The sequence below is a fragment of the Mus pahari genome, chromosome 9, assembly GCF_900095145.1.
Source record: "Mus pahari chromosome 9, PAHARI_EIJ_v1.1, whole genome shotgun sequence".
Lineage (NCBI taxonomy): Eukaryota > Metazoa > Chordata > Mammalia > Rodentia > Muridae > Mus > Mus pahari.
In genome coordinates, this window is record NC_034598.1 from 81,359,230 (window position 1) to 81,365,984 (window position 6,755).

General features: G+C 43.2%; 1 protein-coding gene across 1 annotated transcript in view; it reads right to left on the reverse strand.

Moving 5' to 3' along the window:
• Window positions 1-6,755, reverse strand: part of Ntn4 (netrin 4) — a 112,128-nt gene that overhangs the window by 67,800 nt on the left and 37,573 nt on the right. The window lies entirely within an intron of this gene.

The following is a 6,755-nucleotide window of genomic DNA, read 5'->3' on the forward strand; positions in this document are numbered from 1 at the left end:
ACCAATTGGGAAGCAGCTATAAAGTCAAGACCCAGGTACAGAGTGAGTTCCAGGACAGCCAGGGCTACACAGAGAAACCCTGTCTCGAAAAACCAAAAAAAAAAAAAAAAAAAAAAAAAAATCGTTTTTTGCTATTACATGAATATTTTTGGTTATCCTTTTCTGGAACTGCCTTCTATGTTTGTGGCATTTCAAAAAAAAGCATCCCTACAGTCAACGCACTGCCTTTGCAGGTGGGTTGATTTCAGACGTCATTTAAGTCCAAGTGTAAGGAGAAACGTATCTGGTCAAGCTACCTGATGCCACTCTGCTAGTGAGGCTGCTTCTGTTGTGTAGTTTACAGATGGATGCTGACGTTTGGGAAGGAAACCAGTGGGAGGAGCTCAGAAGGTAGAAACCCCAGGCCCTGAGCGAGCCTCTGCAGTACATAGGGGTCCTATAGTGCCTCAGGCAGGGTGCTACACAGTCCCCAACTTTCCTGTCACCCGGAGGAGCAAGGTTGGTAGGAGAGGACAGCCAGTGGAAGCCAAGGGAAAGCAGAGATTCTGAAGTAGAATGTAACAGGAAATGGTATTTAGAATGATGCTTATTACATGGGTTTTATAAAGATATAGAATAAAATCTCAGGCAGTCTTGGGCCATGAAGTGTGTTGAAGCACTGAGTAGTTTCTGGGCTGTAAGGACTTAAAAACTCTAACAACAACAATAAAAAAAAAAAAAAAAGCAGAGATATTTTGGTAACCAAGTAGTGCAAAAATAATTATCAAATGTAGGATTCAGAAAAACTACCACTTAGGGAAATGTACCCAAGTGACTTTTTTAGGAAAATAAATATTTCTTAAGGAATGCTTTAGATACAAAAATTTCATTTTAGAAATGGATTTGGGGGGGGGGGGGTTGGAGAGAAGGCCCAGCAGTTCAGAGTACTTGTTGCTCTTGTAGAGGACCTGAGTTAGGTCCCAACATCCACATGGTAGCTCACAAACATCTGTAACTCCAGTGTCAGGGGATCCAACCCCTTTTCAGGACTCCACAAGCACCAGACACGTATATATGTGCAAGCAAAACACACATAAAAAAAACTGTAAATTAAAAAAAAATGGCTGGGCGTGGAGTCATAAGCTTTTAATCACAGCTCTGAGAAGCAGAGGCAGGTGGATCTTTGAATTCAAGCCCAACCTGGCCTGTAGAACAAGTTCAGGGATAGCCAGGGCTATACAGAGAACCCCCCCCACACACACACACACACTACCACCCACAAGAAAGAAACAAAGAAAGAAAGAAAGAAAGAAAGAAAGAAAGAAAGAAAGAAAGAAAGAAAGAAAAGAAAGAAAGAGGAAGGAAGGAAGGAGGGAGGAAGGGAGGAAAGAAAGAGAAAGAAAGAAGAAAGAAAGAAAGAAAGAAAGAAAGAAAGAAAGAAAGAAAGAAAGAAAGAGGAAGGAAGGAAGGAAGGAAGGAAGGAAGGAAGGAAGGAAGAAGAATGTATTTTATAGCAAACACCTGAAAAGGCAGGAATCCACTCTGGAGAGCCTTGTCTCCATGCTTATGAGGATAAAACTGCTCTCAATAAAATATATCAGTGCCTGGCTCAGGATTCAATAGACACTTGGTCTTTATACACTAGGCAGAATGATTTCCATTATAAAAAAAGGAAGTTGAATTACTTCACACTCTTGCTTAACCATCCGTCCTCCTCTCTGCCCTGCCAAAGACCCATTTTCTTCAGAATAAAACACAGTCTTTCAATGGCCCTGCCTGCTTTTGGTCCTTAGTACTTATAGCACTTATCCTTAGGACCTGACAGTCTATCGTGTTAGTACTTACAGTACTTGTACTTAGTACCTGACAGTCTATCGTGTTAGTACTTACAGTACTTGTACTTAGTACCTGACAGTCTATTTATAGCTCTTTATTGTTAGTACTTATAGCACCTAAACAATAAACAGTATCTACAGTACCAGTACTTAGTACCCAAAAGTCTTCTTATAGCTGTTTATTGATCCATTGTCTTCCCAGGATAGACTGAAACATCTTGGGGAATAGTCCCAGGGTCACAAGAACCACCCTGGCACTTTGTTTAATGCATCTTTTGGTAAGTGACTTAATTACAAAATTATCCTCTGCACCTGAGTTATAGTGAGCTTCTGAGCACCTCTCTCTGTCCAGAGCCCCTGTGGAGACCCCGTGCTGAGTTCCACAGTGCAGTATCAAAGGGGTAAGAAGGACAGGAGAAACAGACTGCATTTGCCATCTCACCAGTGTATGCACAGCTAGTTATTTCTAAGCATCTCAAACCTAGACCAATTTCATCTTGAAAGGATTCTGGCTCATTTCTACCCACATGTAAAGTTGCAAAATGACACAGAGGGGAGTTGAAATTCCCAACAAATTGTATGTCACCTAATTGAGAGTCACTGTAAAAGAAACGATGTTTGCTTTTTTAAAGATGGATTAACACATTTCATATTTTCGAAAGTCCGAACAAAGAAAACTCTCCAAAGCTGGAGACATCATGGAGAAAACTGTCAATGAGACCGGTTTTCCACACGTCATCCCAGACACCAGCATTTCTGTTATCTCTTCACTCAGGCATAGACAGGCAGGAGCTGGGCAAGCCGTGCCCACTGAGGAGCTGGTAGTGTGCTCTGTCCTGTCTGCCCACCCTTCCTTTTCCTGGATATTGGTGGCAGCTGTTTGCGCTCTGTTCCGGCCAGGCCACGTGCTTACCCTTGACATTCACCCCGACTCCCTCTCCCCACCCCGCTGCTCTCACCCTGAGTTGTTTAGCACCAGCACAGGGGGGAGAGGAAGATCTGTCAAGGTTTGGGGAAACTTAGAGGCCCTTTTGCTTCCTGAGCCCAGCCCAGGGCGGCTGAATGGCGGCTCTGTGCTGGGTGTGCATGACTCCACTGTTGGCACGCTGATATCAGCCGGGAAGGGACATCATGACCCCCGAGGCTGCATGCTGGAAAGGAGACAGCAGTGTACCACAGACACAAAGGGCAATGGGAATTTAAACCATGAAATCTTTTTTTGTTTTTCCCAGAGAGGAGACACCTTAATCTGATACTCTGGGAAGGGGATCTAGCCTGTATCAGGAAGCAGAGAGGGAGCCAATCCAGATGCTGCAAAGTCCTGGCAGGTGGCCCTCGGGTCCCCACCCAGAAGAAGCCTGGGTGTCACGACTGGACAGAGGAGGGGCACTGTGGAAGCCTTCCATTTCCCAGAAGCCTCTTCTTGTTTTGTCCCCAGGAAGAGGGTAGATGCCCATGAGCGTGCCTGTCATTGATCTGCCTTTAGTTGCTTCTGAATACATACTCCCAACAGGGTCACTTTTAGAGCCAGGAGCACGGTCTACACCCTTTCTCAGCCTGTTGGAGCCAATGTCCAGTGCCTCATGATTCTTTTTCCTTAAGTGAAGACATTTTTATTGTGCTTTAGTTACCCACATATTACAGAAAAGTATGCCGTTCAAACTTTAGAAGACAGTTAAGGGCCCACTCTATGCTTCACCAAAGACAGCCAAGAATCTGAACTCAGTAAGATCTTTCCCCCTAAACTCCAGTGCATAGTGAAAAAAAAAAAAAAAAGTCTGTACTGTTGGTAAGTATTCTTCCAAGCCTCTACATCAGTAGTTCTGAAAGTGTAGTCCTTGTGGGAATGTGTTAGAAAAGCAAATTCTTGAGCCCCCTCTCAAGCCAACGACATCAGCAACTCTGCAAGCTTGGCTGAGCAATCTGACCTTCACTGGGCCTGATTTGGATGCAGAAGAGAGAGTGAGACGGAGGGCCCTGCCATAAGATTTAAAAACAAACCTGCTTAGAATGCCATTGTACGGATGACATAATTTATTTAGCGAGGCTGCTATTGTTAGGCAATGAAGCTGTTTCCTTCCCCGTGTAACCAAATACAATGAACAACACTGAAATGTGGACGTCCATAGCCTTGTCCTAACTTCCAAGTAAAATCAGTGGAGCAAAGAAAAACGCATCATTTGAAACTATCTGTCCCAGTGAATCTTGGACCCTTTCCCCTGATCTTGCCTGACCTCTCTCCTCTTTTGTTTGTTTTTCAAGACAGAGAATCACTATGCAGTTCTGACTGTCCTAGGAGCTCACTATGTAGACCAGACTGGCCTTGAACTCACAGAGATCCACCTGTCTCTGCCACCTGAGTGGTGGGATTAAAGGCATGCTCCACCACCCTGGACTTGCCTGAGTCTTATGAGGTCCCTAACATGTCACCTGTGGCTGTGGATTCTCAGCTCAGGCTCTTCTTATGCCCTAGTGTTAGGAAGTAATCCTTAAAGAGATTCTCTTTGTTTTCTGGAACTTTCACATCTGCAAGACTTAGTTGGAGGAAGCTGGTAAGTAGGGATGGACCCTGCAGTTGAACAGCCCGTGATTATCTTGGCAACTGATACAGTGTGACCAGCAGTCTTCCTCCTGCTGCCAAACTTCTCTCTCTCTCCTCCCTCTCTCCTTTCTCTCTCTCCCTCTCCTTCCTCCCTCCCTCCCTTTCCTCCTCCTCCTCCTCCTCCTCCAGACAGGATTTCTCTGTGTAACAGAACATTCTGGCTGTACTGGAGCTCACTCTACACACCAGACTGGTCCTGAACTCACAGCGACCCATTTTTGCCTCTGCCTTCTGAGCATTGGGTTGGAGTTAGAGGCAAGCTCCACCGTCTGGCTCACTTGCTCTTCCTACAGCATTTCTGAGTGCAGAACCCGAGCCTGCTGCTGGGAGACCCTCCCCTGAGAGTGTCCTTAGCTCTTCCCACTGTGCTGTAGGCTGTACCTTTGCTTTCACTCAGTCCAAACATACTTCTGATTTCTTCTTTGACTGGTGAGTTATTCAAGAATATGTTAATTTTCAAATACTTTGGGACTTTCTACGATGCCTTCGTTGTTGTTGGTTTTCTAATTTAACTCTCTTGTGGTCAGAGACCATTTATATGATGCCATATCACATTTATTGACATGTGTGTTCTGTATGTATGGTCCAGTATATGATCTACCTTGATTAAAAATTCCTTGAAAGGGTCATGACCTTCCAACTATAACAACCATCATGTCTATGTCTCTGTGCATGTGTGACTTCTGCTTTATATAATTGACTGTTTTGGGGTTCATAAATAGTTAAGATTGTTATATTCTTATAATGAACTCCTTTATCAATATGAACTGTTTCTCTTTAACTCTAATAATGATCTTTGATCTGAAGTCTACTTTATTATCTGCTCCATTCCTTTAGAAATATATCTTATGCTATCCTTTACTTTAGTTGGGTCTCATAGTTAAGCAAGATTCTTGTGGACAGCCCAACTGACCTTTTGAAACATCTAATTCAGTCTAACAATCTATGCTTATAATAAGGATATTTATACCTTAATGTGATTGTTGATGAAACTGTGTTTTAGCCTATTTCACTCTACTGTTTCATACTATAGAACCTACTGTTTCATATTTCACTCTCTGTCCTTCTCTGTTTTCTGTTAGACTGACGAGTCCAGGAACGTATTTAACTCCTTTTTGTTCAAATATTGAACTTTTTGAAAACTGATTGCTTTATAAGATACACACTTTCCTTCAGTGCGAGGAAATGACCCCAGGGCTTTTCCTATGCTAGACAGGGATTTTACTATTAAGCTACCTTTCGCGTGCATTGCCATCTAAAACCTAACCAGGATGGTCACATATACCAGCTCAACTATGGTATAATAAAATTATAGCAATACATTCCTATTCCCTAGCCCTTTGTGTTACTGCTGTTATGCATTTTGGTTCTCCACATATTATAACCTCCAAAACATGTGATACTTTTGCATTAAAAAGACAGCCCTCCTTAAGGAAAATTTAAAAATAAAACCAATTTTTTTTACATTTTCCATTTCTGACATTTTCTCCTTTTTGTAGCTCTAGATACTGATGTAGTATCGGAGTTTGTTGTTGTTGGTTTTTTTTGTTTTGGTTTTTTTTGTTTTGTTTTGTTTTAAATCTGAAGAGGGCCCTTTAACATTTCCTGGAAATGCAAATTTACCACTGATGGATTTTTGTGGGGGTCTACAAAATCTCCATTCCATCTTCATTCTGAAAGGAAGTTTTGCTGGGTATAGAATTCTAAGCGTTGGCTGTTTCTTCCTGCTCCTTTAGATTCCGTCTCTGCTGTCTTGCTTGCATGATGAAGGCAGAAGCCTTCTCACCCCCATACCTGTTCCTCTCCACACACTGTGTTATGGTTTGCTCTGAATGGTTTTTAAGATTTTTTTCTTTTTACTACTGGTCTTTCAACGAGTTAGTTTATGTTGTGTTTTGCTGAGCTTCTTGGATCCCTTCTCTCAGGCACTCCTGAGCTTTCTCCTGGGACGCAATCAAGCTACTTGACACAAGCTGGATCCTTTTGAGGCTTACTTTGAAGTTTTGTTAGATAAGCCCCGGACACTAGTTACTACATGTGGTGATTTGAATGAGAAGGCCCCCAAAGGCTCATATATTTGAATATTTAGTTCCCAGATGGGGAACCTTTTTTTTTTGAATGATTAGGAGGTGTGGCCTTGTTGGAGGAAGTATGTCACCAGAGGTAGGCTTTGAGGTTTCAAAAGGCAATGCTAGGTCCAGTCTCTCCCCCACACATCTCTGTCTCCTACCTGTGGAGATAAATCTCTCAGCTACTGCTCCAATGCTATCCCTGCCTGCCTGCTGCCTGCCTGCTGCCTGCCTGCCTGCCTGCCTGCCTGCCTGCCTGCTGCCTGCCTG